This window comes from Eumetopias jubatus, unplaced genomic scaffold, assembly GCF_037043125.1.
Source record: "Eumetopias jubatus isolate StellerSeaLion01/CBP00866 unplaced genomic scaffold, mEumJub1_p1.0 scaffold_10, whole genome shotgun sequence".
In the NCBI taxonomy this organism is placed as follows: domain Eukaryota; kingdom Metazoa; phylum Chordata; class Mammalia; order Carnivora; family Otariidae; genus Eumetopias; species Eumetopias jubatus.
In genome coordinates, this window is record NW_028274816.1 from 106819556 (window position 1) to 106834753 (window position 15198).

General features: G+C 49.3%; 1 protein-coding gene across 4 annotated transcripts in view; it reads right to left on the minus strand.

Annotated features, from left to right (window-relative positions):
- SPOP (speckle type BTB/POZ protein) overlaps positions 1 to 223 on the minus strand; it is a 65536-nt gene extending 65313 nt beyond the window's left edge. For all 4 annotated transcript variants that reach the window (XM_028093697.2, XM_028093692.2, XM_028093698.2 and 1 more), the window contains exon 1: positions 59 to 223. The gene's annotated coding sequence lies outside the window, so the exon portion shown is untranslated. The remainder of the gene's footprint in view (positions 1 to 58) is intronic.
- Between the last annotated feature and the right edge of the window lie 14975 nt (positions 224 to 15198).

The window sequence follows — 15198 nt, forward strand, 5'->3', positions numbered from 1 at the left end:
TCCCCCCCACACTCCGACAGGACAACCCTCTCCCTTGACTCTCCTCCCCCCCACTCACCTGAGAACGGCGGCGACAGCTGCTGGTCCCCGTACCCCTGCGCTCGCTTCATACTGTCCGCAACATCCGGGACCTGCGGGACCGCCGATACACAAATACACACACACTCAGAACGCGCACACTCACACACACACACACACACCGACACACACCGGCCGGGGCGTCATGGCGTCAGCACGTCGACGCAGCGAGCGCGTACCCGCCGGGCCCCACCCCGCGCGGCCTCCGCCCCTCTTCTCCCCTCCCTGGGTTCTCCTGCCCCTCCTCCCTCTTCCTCAAGACTCCGCCTACCTCCCTTAGTGCGCGTGCGTCCCGCCGGCTCCCCTGGGCCGGGGGATTTGAGGGGAAGGAGGGGCCTGACTAGAAAGAGGCGGGAGCACGGAGGGGGTGGCATGCCCCGCGCAGGAGGCTGTGCGGAGGTGCGAGGACCAAACAGAGGCCTACCAAGGGTTGGGGGGGAAGGTTGGGGGGGGGGCAGCGTAACAATAAAGGCATTGAACAATAGCAATTGATATTTGCAGGAAGTATATGGATTACCAAGAACTTGCGTTCCCTCACTTTTTCCGAACAGATTTGTGTCAGTAAACTATTTTTTGGACTTTATGATAATTCTAAAGACTTTTAAGTAACTTAGATTTTGGCATTTGGAAACAAAACCAAGGACCAACCTCTTGGGGGAAGGTGGGCATGTGGGTGGCTTAACTGAAAGGGACTTGATTCAATGACAACTTGTTATCAATGGACACCTGGGTCCCCAGCCGGCCTCACATCCTGGCTCCCAAGGGCCACCAGTGACTCCTGAGTTGAGTAAAAGAAAAAAAGCCTCAGCATCTTGGCCCTGGGAGGAAAAAAAAGACATCCCCATGTTAGAGACTTAATGACAGTGATGGGATATTTGTTATTGCTACAATCCTTCCCATTAGCTTAAACTTTAAAAAATTGTTCCTACTGAATCAAGCCAAATAACCCAGAGCAGCTGTTGTCTCTTTTCCGCACTGTGATAGTGTCATTACACAGACACACTCATTCAAATGTCGGAGGCATTGGACCCAAAAGAGCAGCCAGATGAACCTGCAGGTCATGGTGTGATAAAGTGTGGGCTCTGCCTTGGGAACAGCTTCCGGAAGCTTTGCTGCCATGGGACTGTCTCCAGGAGACTGCACTCACTTGTCTCCTGCCACATGCGTCCTGGCGCCAGGTGGCCGGTGAGTCTGTTCATTAGGGAAGGCCGGGAGCCCATGAGCAAAGCCACAGGGGTTTGGAAAGAAACCCCTGACGGTGTCAGGCTGCCTTCCACTTTCAAGTACACAAGCACACCCTACAATCCCACAATTTAAAATGTCCTAGGAATCACAGACAATGCCCTCCAAGCTCCTAGAGCTTGCTCCAACTGTATTTCAGACAACATGATCAAGAAATGGCGCTCCTAACTTCCACCGTCATGTGAGTACTGGGCCTACCTTGCTTAAAACAAAACGCTTTAAAAAAAAAAAAAAAGGCCTTTGTCACCTAGTAGGCTGATGCTTGAAACTTTCCAATTAGGTTCCACTCATCATCATCCTCAACAAACATTCATTCCTTTAGCTGAAGCCAACAAGGTTTTTGGTCCTTGTGAAAATTCAGAGTGCCCCATAGGTAACCAGGTAACCCGGTTCAAGTAACTGACTCCTGGTGTCACTGAGGCTATTCAGTTCCTGTTCTCTTCACTTCAGAGTTCACAGGTTGGCAAGGAAGAAAGAAAAAAGGTGCTCATGGGAGGGAGGATCATAGAGGGGTAAGGAGTGCAGAAAAAGGAATCTGGAGGCACGGACAGCATAGTTTAGCTACCTCACACTTGGGGCTAATCAATATGGTGTAGTCAGATTCTGCCTGGCACCTGGGAAGGGACTCCTCAGGGCTAGTGAATCTGTGCTAGCAGCTTGTCCAGGCTGGCCCTGAATCTCCAGAGATCTGGAAGGACATGAGTCCTACCCCATCTGTAGCCTGGCGCAATGAGGCTCCCATTCTGCTGTGGGGACCATCCCGCCCACCTGAGATGTGTTCCACCAGCCTCTGTACAAAGGGCTTTGATCTGGTGTGGATCTGATTCAATGACTGTAGATGTCCTTGGAAACACTGTGTGGAAGAATTTTAAACAGCTTCTCCTTTTTAATATGCACTTCCTCTTCGGTTTTAATTATTTTGTTCCTACATTTTCCCTTTCAATTTACTAAAATCTAGAAATGTAATTAGTGCAGAGGCTGGGCTCAGAGAAAGCTGCCAGGATTTCTACAGCATGATTAAATATACGAGGCATCCCTTTAGTGTGGGACTGAAAAATAGGATTCTCATTATTATCTTTCCCTTATCCAGGAAAGAATCAGCACCACGTACACATACGGATTTATTGAAAACGAAGCACTAATTAAAAACTCACCCAGCCTGTTGACGAGGTTTGGGGGGGAAAAGTGCGGTTATTTCATTATTTCCTCCATTTACTGTTCTGTTGTTGTAACTGCCGACAAGCAAGAAGCACCCCCCCCACTCCTCTCTCTTCAAAATAAAATTCTTTTCTTCTCTTGAGGGACTTAATGAGGGTTTTATCTATGCAACAACAATCAAGCTTACAATGGCACCAATTCAATTCACTGCTCCTTGTGGTGGTAGGAAACGTGCCGAACTCAGTTTTCTTAATTCCAAAACACAAATGACAAAGTATTCATTGGCTGGCATGAGCCAGGTCCTGGGCAAGGGCTCTGTCTCAAAAGACCGCAACACATCTGGTCTTTATGCTGCCAACGAGGATCTTCAGCTCCATTGTACAGTCCAGTAAGCAAAGGCATGATTTCTCTTGAAGCTGTAGGGGAGGTGGAGACAGGCAGGACTGAACAGAAAATGAGTCCAGACTCCCAACCGGTTGTAAGCACTGTGGCAAGATACAGTCCTCTCCTCTCTATGCACCCCAGTCAATGCACCCCAGCCCGAGGCCTGTCATGGTGGAGCCCCACAGGGATTTCAGAGATGTGTATGCAGGAAGGAATATCCTCAGTGGGGAGGCCTGGTCCTGTGCTCTGGAGGTTCCCAGTCTAAAGGAACAGAGACAGATGACATACTTTGGGACACGAGTGTAAAACCATACGCAAGGAAGCATGCCAGCAAGAACACATTGATGAGGTGGTGCTGAGGCCACAATGGGGTTAATGGAAGATTGGCAGTGGGGAAATATTGATTGATTAAATAATTTCATAGCGAGGTAGCTATGGCTTAATGAATGAGTTCCAGCCTCCTTGTCTGGAGACCCAAGTTCAACACTAACACTTAACGATAATATAAATGTGGACAAACCTCTGTGAGCCTGTTTTTCCACCCAAACAATGGAGAAAATAATGTCCACCATATCATACTGTTGTGTGGATCAACTGAGATAATATTTGAACGTAGCAGAGTCCCTGGCATAGAGCAGACCCTGCTTATTTAGTGGTGTATTACTGAATGTGGGTTTGGGAGTAAGTGTTCAGATAGCTGCTGGTCTCCAAGCCCTGCTTTCATCTGTACACCATGTTCCCCTTTTTTCTTGGATTCTTTCAAGTTCTTTGGGAAGCAGAGAATCAAGGAAACAGCACAAATTTCTCAGCCAGAACATTGCCACTTGCTAGCTGGGGTCCCTGGACAAGACCTGGAGTCTGTTTCCTCAGAGATGGGTCAGGCTTTCTGGTTGTGAGAACTGCACCAGCTCCAGCTCGATCAACCCAAACTGGAATTTACTGAAGAAATACCTCTGGTCTCCAGAACTGACAGGACCTTAAGAATCAGATTCGGCAATCTGGCTGAAAACCAAAAGCTCATGGAGGAAGAACAGCCTTCGTCAGCAGGACATTGTGGCCAGGAGGTCCTGCTGACCACCAGGCACATGCATTCCGCGGCTACTGTGGCAAAAGATGTCTACACTCCGGGTGCCTGGGTGGCTCAGTTGGTTAAGCGACTGCCTTCGGCTCAGGTCATGATCCCGGAGTCCCGGGATCAAGTCCCGCATCAGGCTCCCTGCTCGGCGAGGAGCCTGCTTCTCCCTCTGACCCTCCCCCCACATGTACTCTCTCTCTCTCATTCTCGCTCTCTCAAATAAATAGATCTTAAAAAAAAAAAAGATGTCTACACTCCTTTCATCTTTGTGCCTCGTGCTGCAAACCCCAACCCCAGGCAGTAGCACCAAGTTGGCCAGTTTTGGTCAATGTCCTGGGCCCTGACCACCATGCTGCCACAGTGTCCGTGGTGAAGTGTTTAGCATTCCTTCTCCCTGACGTTACCCACAGCAGAGCGCTCGCGGCAGATCAGATGCTGGATGACCCGTTCTCCCGTCTCATCTGCGACGTGGGGCATCCATCAGAGGGTAATAAACAGCATCGAATGACGTGGTATTTGTTCACAAGGGCTTGGCATTTGAAGGGCATTATGTTACTTTACTTCCCTCTTTGATAAAACAAAAGGGTGGGGTGCCTGGGTGGTTCAGTTGGTTAAGCGTCCGCCTTCAGCTCAGGTCATGGTCCCATGGTCCTTGGATTGAGCCCCGCTCCCTGCTCTGCGGGAAGCCTGCTTCTCCCTCTCCCCACTCCCCCTGCTTGTGTTCCCTCTCTCGCTGTCTCTCTCTCTCTGTCAAATAAATAAATAAAATCTTTAAAAAAAAAGAAAAAACAAAAGGCTTATAATGGTGTAGCTGAGGATTTGACTGATGTGCTTATAGATCAATGGAAGTTCTGAGTTTTTAATGTGGAGAAATGGCTGGCAAACATGATGTCTGAGGACTGAAGTACCAGGCAAAGAAGCAGCAGTGGGAAAGAGAAGAGAGGAAGTAGCAAGTTTGAGTCCTAGCTTTCCTCTGATTTTTGCCTTGGCCTGGCAACACAGTCATCTCGTGCATCTTTAACTCAAGTCTAAAAATAACCTGAAGTCATTGCTTCAAAATAAGTTTTAGAGGGCTGATATTTTTTTTTCAACAAAGAATGTATTAGCAAATAGAGATTATTCACTGTTATGAATTATTTTCAGTGGGTTTTTTTTCTGTTCTTTCTGAATGGGATTGATCCACCACCTGTTGGCATTTGCCTTGTAATAACATATACCTAAATGTAGATCATTAGTTTAGCAAAAACACATTTTTTTTTCTCTGCCTCAACTCAAGTAGAAATTACTTTGGATTTTATAATTTTAGATTATCCTTGCCAGGGCTCTCCTTTATCAAGGTGAATTGATTTCAATTGAAAGTTTACTCTATGTTAGAACCCTATTTTTAAAAAAAGAATTTAATCTAAAATTCAATTATAGAAGGTCTGTGCCAAAGTGAACAGTCAACTAGCACTTACTGAATGCTCCCTGGGTACAGAGCTCTACCAATGTAACTACAGGAGAAGTCGAAAGAAATAGAAATATTTTCCTTATTCACATAGGGTTTTCAGTTTTGAATTTAAAGAAATCCCAAACTGGAAGGAACCATAAAGATTCTCCAACCCGGTGGTTTTTGAATGATGCTTCTCAAGCTCTGGTCTTCTGAAGAGTTGCTTCAGGGGCTCCAAGGAAGGGGGTAGAGGGACAAATGAGGCTGGGCAGGTCAAGTCAAGCCAGCCCGGTTCTCTTTCCACACTGTCAGGCCAGAAATCAGGCATCATCCTTCAATCCCGCCCCCCCCCCCGCCCCCGTCACTGCACATCTGATCCATCAGGAATTCCCAGAAGCTCTAGTTTCAAAACATCCCTTGATTCCATCCACTGCTCTCCGTCTTCCCAGTCCCAGTCAAGTCCTAGCCATTACCCTCTTTTGCCTGAACCACAGTGAGGGGATCCTACTTAATCTCCCTAGTATTTGGTTTGTCCCTCCATCCATTCTTCACTCAGCAACCAGGGCAATCCAATTAAAACTTAAGTCAGATTGTGCTGCCACCCTGCTCAAAACCTTTGAATGCTTCTCACTGCACCAAGAATAAAATCCAAACTTCGTACCGCTGCCTGCAAGAGTCTCAGGTTCAACCACATCTCATGTCCCTTCTTCCCTGTCTTTGCATCAGCCGTGCTGGCCATGTGTCAATTCTTGGAACTGGTAAAGCTCATCAAGACCGTTCCCTCCATAGACATTTTCGGTTACTGTTCCCTCTGCATGGAACACTTCTACCCTAGCTTCTCACATGGCTGGTTCTTTCAGGTCTCAGTTTAATTTCACATCCGCAGAGAACCTCTTCTGACCACCCACCCTATCCCAAACAAGGACCTTCCGTTATCCTCCATCATGGTACTGTTTACTTCCCTCACAGTACTAACAACAATTGTTAATTTTTTGAGTATTTACTTGTTTATTATCAGTCTCGATCAGCTGTCAGCTCCATAGCAGTCTGTTCTGCTCTCCAGAATGTCCCAGCATTGGGCACAGTGCGGACACGTGGACAGCAGGGTGCTTAGGACACACCGAACAAACAATTGGAAGGAACAACTGAATGACAGAAAGCCCTGGTCTTGTCTGGAATGTCAGGGAAGGCCTGAGCAGAGGTTGGACGCTTACATGGAAGGTCAGTAAGCTAGGGATGTGGAGAAGGGGAATGAGGAAGGAAAACAGCCCAGAGACACAGAGATCCTCAGGCCAGGGGGAGCATGGAGACTTTGTGAAACTCAAGGGAAATGAGTAGCTGGAGACAGAGAAGTGGGAGGGCTGTGGGAGGTGGGGCAGGAGGGTTAGGCAGAGCCAGCCAGCGTCTCTCCTCTAGGACCCAAACCCCAGGGCCCAGAACAGGGAGGAGTGAATTCCTGAAGGGAAGTCAGGGCACTCTCGGCAGGAGAAGCAAGACCCTTTCTCCGGGTTTTCCTTCTGCTTCTCTGGCTGCTCCTTCTTAGTCTCCTCTGGGGGCTCTGCCTTTGGCCATCCTTTTTATATTCATTTTCCTTGGATTCTAGTCGGTTCCTCTCCTCCTCACACTGTCCTCACTTGCCTCGAGATCCCTCATTCACTTTCATGGCTCCACTGCCACCCATCTGCTGAAGAATATTCCAAATCCGTCTCAAGCTCCCGACTTAACACACCCAACTAGCAGCCTGATATCCTCAGGTGGATGTCCCCCAGGCACCTCGTAGCAGATCTAAAATGTGCTTCTCTTCCAGGTTTCTCTGTCCCACCAGGTAGCTGAGTCTGGGAGCTGGGAACAATCCCCAACTCCTCCGGCACACTTCGGATGCACCCCCATGTTCTGACAATTCTGTACGTCAGTTATGGCCCAGCTCTGCCTACTTCCTTCCCCCTTCACTGACACTTCCCCAGTTCTTCCCTGGATCATGGCGACCTCCTCACTGGCCTCCCAGCCTCTGGTCTTCCCCTTCCAGTTCATTCTCTGCTCTGCAGCCAGAATGAGCTTCCTAAAATGCCAGTCCAATGGGCTCACTTCTTTGCATGCAACCCTTCCCTGGCTGCCTGTTACCCTCAGGATAAAGTCCATACTCCTTAATGGGGCAAAAGGCTCTCTACCGGGGCCTGTGCCTTTGTCTCCAGGGGCTCTCCCACTCTCCCCACCCCACTTAGCAATACGCATTTCCATCACACACAGAGCTACTTTCAATTCCCACGAGTAAACCAAGTTCTGTCTTTTTGCTAGTGCTGTTACTTACCAGAACAGTCTTCCCCACACCTTTCCCTGCCCCCACCCCCACCTTCCCCTGGCCAATTCTCTGCTGCTTCTCCAGGCTTTGATTTTACCCATCTGTTCCTCCAGGAAGCTATGGAAGTCCCCCAACCCTGAGCTGGCGCTCCCCGCGGTTCCCCTCCCTCTGCACTCTCCCCCTGAATCATGCTCACCCAGCCCCTGTCTGTGTCCCTCACTAGGTGGTAAGCTCCATGAGGACAGGATTTCTTTTTCTTTCCCTCTATCTCGTTTCTAGCACCAAGCAGCGTTTCTAGCACACAGTAGGTATTCAGGTAAATGCTTGTGTGACGAATAAACAGATGAATGAGTGACAGAAACATTCCTCTCGGGACCTTGGTTCCTGAGGTTTCAGGCACAGAAGCCTCCAGGAGCTTCTTCTTCCTGCCTCCACTGTTTGGCCACAGGCTGGTCAGGAGGCTGGTCTCAGGCATGCTGAACACTCACTCAGAGGCTCTTTGACTCACACGCTCTGCTTGGGAGCCCAGTCTTCCCTTAAAAGGCCACCTTATCGGAAAGTGCCTGTGATGGCATTTATGAGCTCTATTTTTATCTATGTTGGAAAAGTCTCAAAGTTAATTCCCAAGCCAAAGACATTAAACTCAGGAACGTGGATGAGCAAGGAAGCCTCTACGTGATGCCTTTGAGTCACGGCTTCGTTTTCTGTGGCAAAGGCCTCCAGTCCTCCCTGTCACTGGGCCCTTGTTTTTAAGGACTGACTGGCTGACTCTAAAAAGCTTTTGATCCCACGTTCGTTAAAACTGGATCCTGCAGCCCTTCATGCTCTGGGAAATGGTGCCCTCTTCCCTAAGATTCTCTTCTGGGGGCCCTTGGAGTAGAATGCAGAACGGATTGCCAAACATCTCCCCGTTCATTCCAGACAGTTTTCCACCCCCTTCCCCAAATGGAAACGAATCGTGGGTGATAGCATTGCCAGCAGCAGGAAGGCAAGAGGCAGGACGGCCAGAGGGGAGGGCTCCCAACGAGCCTGGCCAGAGAGGTAATTGGATAGGGGCTACAGAATGAGGACAGTAACCCAGCAGGGCTGGCGAGCAAGTGGAGGGTCTGTGCCAGGGAAAGGATTTGCCATCAGAACCGCAGGGGGAGAGAGAGACAGACAGAGAGAGAGAGAGGAGGAGAGAGAGAGAAGGTAGGAGTATGGAGAGAGGAAAATGACAGCAAAGGACCAAGGGAGGGAGGGCAGGGAGGAGGGAAGCAGGAAGCAGAGGTGGAAGGAATCAGGTAGTTCTTGGAAAAGGTCAGGAGGAGAGAAGGAGCATGAATCTCCCTTTAGTCCGAGTAGGGTAATCTGGGCAAGAGGATGTTGGAGACTCAGAGAGATGGTCAGTCATACCGCCCCCACCCACATGGCAGATTAGAAATGAGAGCCAGGGAACATATCGAAGGATTTTCTCATTCCCAAATGCAAAGTATTTGGGATTAGCCACCATCCCTGCCTCCAGGAACGGGGAAAAGACAGATTTCGTTAAAGGGTGCTGGAACCCGGAGGAGTCAGGCCACTATTGAGTCGCCTTCCCCTTTCCCTTAGCAAAAGCCTAAACAATTCAGGGTCCATGCCCCCCTGTCCCTGCCCCCTTTCCCCCCTTTCCCAGCAGCTGGAACACAGCTCAGGAACACAGCCCCCCCCCTCCCCCCCCCCCCCACGCGCCTCTGCCTTTGCTGGCTTCTCTGGGACAGGCACCAGACTTAAAGCCTGGAGTCTGGGCTGAGTCAGCACCGCCTGTGGGAGACACTGCTTCCTGGAAGTCTTGCTTCAAAGCTTCTGGCTGACCAAGCACCGGTAGGGAGCAAGAGGTACCCTGCCTGGAAGCTGGAGGTGGCTTTGGTTTTCAAGAGCCCTCTCACCAGAAAGTCATGGGGCAGAAATATCCATAGTCCAGCTTAAAGAGTGATTCCTATGTACTTCAGGCTGCCCCAACACCCTCCACACTCTCTGATTCAGAAAATGGCATTTTCCAGAACTCACAAGAGGTTTCAGGGCCAAGATGGAGGCTCTGATTCCTGAATGATCTAGTTACTTCTCCTGAAAATTAGACAAAATGTACTTTGTAAGCCTCAGATGTCTATTTTCCAAAGATATGTTCTTGTTCATGGGGGCAGTAAGAATGCGTATGAGATGCTCCATGTGGGCACAAGGCAGCCTCCTCTCTTGACTGAAAAAAAAAGGGACAGCATACCATTCACAGAAATCAGCAGGCTGCTCCAGTGGTCAAGCCCCTGCTCTGTTTCTGAGGGGCTGCAATGGGGAGTCTAAGCCCCTGCGCCCCAGTCCTTCTCTTCAACTCGTGTGTTTTGACTCTCCAATGCCCGGTGAAGGGTCATTTTGATTATCTCGCTCAGCTCAAGCGAGCCCCCCCCCCCCCGCCCGCTCCCGGCAATTGCTTGCTATGTATGCAGTGGGCACTCCAGTGGGCAGGCGGTGGGTGCTGCCGGACTCCTTCCCCTGAGAACGGATCAGTTGGTGCCAAAAGCCTATTTAAGCTCTTTCTGATCTCTGTGCCAGGGACTGCAGGTCCTGGAAGGGAGCCAAGAGTCCACCACGAGCCCTGCGTTCTTCTCCTCCCTCCCGTCCGCCAAGAATGGGGAGGGAGGGCTTGGGAGCCCACCAAGAAAGGAGCTGATGGTCCTTAGACACATTTCCCAGCTGTCACACCTGCTAACACGGGAACTCACTCGTGCACACAGGCACACTCAGCAATAAACTGTTTCAGGCTTCCTTGGCCCGTCTGTCCCATGCCCAAAGCAGGAGTAATAAGAACTTCCATCAACAAACTGTTGTTCCCCGTTTGCGTCCCTCCTCCCTCCGCTCGGCCCTTCCACAAACTTGACTGATGTGTGGCACCTTCCATGCGCCAGTCACTGTGTTAGAAGCGAAAGACACAAGAACACGGTCTCGGGGGAGAAAGTATCCACAAATATTAATCAGAGGCAACGCAGTAATATAGTGTTGCGATAGGGTAGGGGGCGAACTAGTGGCCCTAGGCCAAATCGACCCTATCGGCATGTTTAGTTTAGCCGGCAAAGAATTTTAAAAATTGGAAGAGTTCATGTAAAAATCGGTATTTCCAACCTTTTTTTTTTTTTGAAATGACAGATTTGGCAACAATCAGGAAGAGGTGATAAGCCACTGTCCCCTTTGGACGGGACATGCACTCACAGGTCACGCCACCCCACCTCTCCACCCCAGCCCTTCCCTATGAACTCCAACTGGCTGGTTTCCTTCATCCAGTCTTCCTGCAACATTTTGCAGGTGTGAGAATTCGGGACCCTTAAAATGAAAAGCTATCCGAGGACCAGAGGAGGGAACCATCAACTCTGCAGGATTGGTTAGCCCCGGAACCAATTTTAAGTATTATGTTGATTTGATTACTTGCTTATTGTTCCTGTCCACCACCCCCCCACACCGTGGGAGGGGCCGTGGTTGGCTGCCTCCTGCACAGTATCTCGGGTGCAAGGCTGAGTGCCTGGTACCCGGCTGGTCTCAGCGCGTGCTCGGGTGCCACGTGTTGAATGAACAGAGACGCTGGAAGCACCAGGTGGGAAAGGGAACTCCAAGCAGAGGGAACTGGGGGCACAAAAGCATGGCAGTAAATAGTGTACAGGGAAGCTGCAAATCGTTCGTGGTGAACAGAGATGCTGGAAGTGTGAGGTGGGTGGGATTCCGCAGGGTAGAAGCGTCAGGAGTTGAAGCAGGGAAAAACAGACTCCAGTGGGATCCTGAAGCACTTTTTATGCCGCCTCCTGATGGTAACCATGGACCCTGAGAAGTGATTTGAGGAGTGAAGTAACAGGAGCAGAGTCTTGTTTCAGAGATAAGTCTGGCAAGGTGTGAGGTGGGGAGAAGTGAGCTCCGGAGGGAAGACAGGAGCAGCAAAAAGAATTCCATTCAATGCCCCACTTCCTCTTTCTGAGGCCCCTGAAGCGCCGCTGGGGGATCTATTTTAAGAAAATGGTGCCCCCTGCTGACGAGATCTAGGCTTGCACCTCCCCTGGGCCGAAAGGGGAATTCTGCCATGTCTGGCCCCAACAAAAGTACCTGGAAGCACCCCCCCTCGCCACCGTACAGAATTGCAAGGGGTGCTGTATCTGAGAGGAAAAGAAAGGCCCGTGAGAACATGTGTGATAATGACTAATGCCACAGGCTTGTCAGATAAATACGCAACACTGGCTAAACTTGAATTTCAGATAAACAGCACATATAATAAGTATGCCTCAAATATTGCACACATAATTTTTAATATAAGTGTGTCCCAAGTATTAGATGAGACGTACTTATTCGTAAAAAAGAAATTATGTATTGTTTATCTTCAACTCACATTTAGCTGGGCATCCTGCGTTTTTATTTGCTGAATGGGACAGTCCCAGATAAAGTGTGTGGAGGGGCCGGGAGAAAACCAGAAATGAACTTGGAAGGGTTACTCTCCTGGAGTAGCTCTGCAACCTCAACCCCACCACCCCTCCTCTAAGCAGAGCTGGGGAAGATGCTTTCTAATATTTTGCAGTGGTGCCCAGTTACACCACTGTATTTAGGAAATCGCTTTTCATTAAACGAGCCCCAGGATGATGGTGGATACCATGTATGGACCCCTTTGAGAATCTGAAAAGAGCTGTGGACTCCTTACAGAAAAATGACCCTATGAGCTTGATACACACACAGAGACACGCTTATTTTATTTTATTTTTTCATGTACAGACACTTTTACTTAAAATTTCAGGAAGTTCCAAGCCTTCACATAAGAGTGACACATTCCTTCTAGGGCTGTGGTCTCAGTGTGGCAGTTCTAGACCCTGAGTAGGAGGCAATGGTGTCCAGTCAGAACCTAAACTGAAACATGGCACTTCGCCTAGCTCTGGCCACCCACATACATGACAAAACCTAGAAGTGGGCAGCAAGAAACATTCAGTCCCTCCCCTTCATAAATGCCTTGAACCTCTTTCGTCTTCCACTTCTCAACAGGGAATCAGGCATATTGTGAACTTATGCCTCAGCCTCATTCAGGAAGGCACTGAATGAAATCACTCTCTATTCCAAGACCCTCTTTGTTCCCCTCCCCGCCCTTCTTGCCATGGCAGGCAGAGCCTACTGGTTCTAAGGACTATGTCTGTCAGAAATTGCCTTTAATCAGTAGGTGAAAACCTTCCAGAGTAAATTCTGGATGCTCTGAGCTGGGTGATCAAAGCCATGGCTGGAACATTTTGGGAGCCGATCTTGGAGCAGGGTGTTCCAAGTCTCCAAGTCTCCCTGCTACGGCCCTAACTGGAAAGCTCTTTGATCCCCACAGCCTGCTCTCCTCCCAACCCTATAGAGGGAAGGCAGAAGTGGCCCAGGCCAGGGGGATGTTGTTTTCAGACTCTCTCTGAATGTTCTAAATGATGTAAAAACTTCATTGTCAGTTGCTTCCATCTTTGTCAGCATGTTTGTGTGACATTCCAGGGTCAGTGGACTGCATTGTGGAATACAGCCCCCAAACTGACCCAAGTTGTATGGAGCAAACAATCATAAGGATACAATGTATTATCATAGAACATTTTATGTTGAACATTTTCTATAACTAAAAACTTATCTCATCTACACCATGGTATGATTTCCAACTATAATTTCTTTGGAAGAAGGGTCCTTTATTCTGAGCTTTTCCTAAAATTTTTAGAGTTAAAATGACTTGTTGTAAGCCATATTGGTGATAAGTTTTTTGTTTTTTTTTTTTTTAATGTCCTTACTTTAAAAAAAAAAAAGAAAGAAAGAAAGCCAGCCCTCCAAATTATTTGGAAATTCTACTGGACCAGGAAATCCAAATGGTTGGGAACCAGTGGCTTAGCTCCCTGACCTCTGACACGTGGGAAGTGGAGACTCACTTCCAGGCCCTGCCTTCCCAAAGGCATGGGACTTCCAGCTGATGCACTCTGGGGGGTTTCAGGCATGTGTGTGTGTGTGTGTGTGTGTGTGTGTGTGTGTGTGTGTGTGTGTGTGTGTGTGTGTGTGTGTGTCCTGGCCTAAGCTCTCCCCAGGAGTGTTGGAAGGACAAATTTTCAGAAACTAAAGAGCTTTGGGAAAGGAATTCCATAAACATATGAGATTGTGGTTCCTGAAGACAGCTGGTGTGTTTTCAGTGAGAAGGGTCGAATGATCCCACAGAGACCCAGGATAATTTCTCTGCCATGGCATCTGGAGAAAGTGACCAGCACTCATAAAATGTGCAAACTGTTCCACTGAGAAGTGGGACCAGACAGCACAGGCAATGGGTCTCCTGAGGAGCTTTGCTTCTCCCCCTCTGAGGGCACAGGGCCAAGAAGTGACTAGGACTCAGGGAAACTTGAGTTCTAATTAATCTCGTAGGCACATACCCAAGGACCTACCACAGGTCCCCCAGCCTTCCCTAACTTGTTTTTCCATTTCTGTAAGGGACAGGAGCTTGCTCGGTCCTCTTCTGCAAGGGTGTCACAGGACTGTGGGAAAACACATCATCCGTTCCTAAATGCCTCGCCTGAGAGATGGTCCACAGGGAATGTTTAATTACTGCCCTTCAAAAAACAATGTAGACTTTCTTTCTTTTAAATTCCGGCATAGCTTTCCCCATGTTTTTACCCCAAATCACATTGGTGGGTCACTGCCCTTGCACGAGGCCACGTTGTGTCCAGGAGATGGACAAACTGCTTTTCCATGAGCCTGAGCACCAACAGCGGAGGTCAACCTGATGGTTTGACCAAAATAGGCATTAAGTACAGTACACCCCCAACTGAAAACATAGTGTTCGGGGAAACTTGTGCGCTGGCTCCCTCCCTTCGACACATAGCTGAGAATTAACTACAGATGAAAAGTCCTTTGATCTTGAGAAACCTGAGGTATGAGGCCGCCCAGGGTTAGGGATCAACACTCCTTTTGTTGGAACTTGCCTGGTATTTCACATTTATCAGCCCTTATGCCCTGACATTGCTGACTTCCGTCAAACTTGGCACACTCGGGTTCCCCCGACCCGGGAGGTAAGTGTGCCACCAGGCACAGCGGCAGCTCACGCCGCATCTCCACCTGTCTCCCCTTTGAGCTGAACGACTGCCTCAGGGGAGAGCCACTGCTCCCACTTGACCCAACTGAAGGCAGGAGTATGGCGGGGGGGGGGGGTGTAGGTGGGCAGTTGAAAACCCCATTTCCCACTTGGCTCCACTTCCTCCACCTTTCATCTTCCCACATGCTCCAGCTCAAGCCTCACCTTGCCCAGACACTTGGTTGTTGGCGCTGCGCGTCTGAGATGCAATGATTTGTTTACCTGTCTCCCTATTAGACTGTGAATCCCCCGCGGAGGGTAAGTACTGGTCCTACTCAGCTTTGAACTCCCAGCAAGTTCACAGGATGTGGCACACAGGAGTGATGTGTTAGACGGGCAGACAGGGGGGCTGAATAGACATACCAGCAGCGGGCTCTTGGCACACAGTAGGCAGGACGTACTTGCTCTAGTAGCAGGTGAGAGCCACGCTG